The sequence below is a fragment of the Piliocolobus tephrosceles genome, chromosome 5, assembly GCF_002776525.5.
Source record: "Piliocolobus tephrosceles isolate RC106 chromosome 5, ASM277652v3, whole genome shotgun sequence".
NCBI classification, from domain to species: Eukaryota; Metazoa; Chordata; class Mammalia; order Primates; family Cercopithecidae; genus Piliocolobus; species Piliocolobus tephrosceles.
In genome coordinates, this window is record NC_045438.1 from 150,899,658 (window position 1) to 150,900,102 (window position 445).

Below are 445 nucleotides of genomic sequence, written 5' to 3' on the forward strand. Positions count from 1 at the left end.
ACACACTGGGGCCTATCATGGGGAGGGGGGAGGGGGGAGGGATAAAAGAAAAAAAAAAAAAAGAAAAACAAAAAATTATAGACATTGAGAATGAGAAATTATATTGAAAATACTGAAACAATTTTTAAAAAATAAAATGAAGTTGATGTTCAAGTTCATTCCAACAAATTTAAAAACCCAGAGAAAATAGGTTATTTCCTAGGAAAATGATAAATTGCCAAAATTGACTTAAGAGAAAGACAAAAACCTAAAGACATTTATAACCACTAAAAAAATTTAAAAATCAAAATACCTGTCAAAAATAATTAACTTTTTATTTTTTTCAGTTATTTTTAAATTACAATTTTATGGCTTTATTATTTGAGTTTTGAGACAATGCCTATATAATATTTGTATTTTGGAATTTGAGACATTAATTTTGAACTACTGTATGATGAATTTTTAA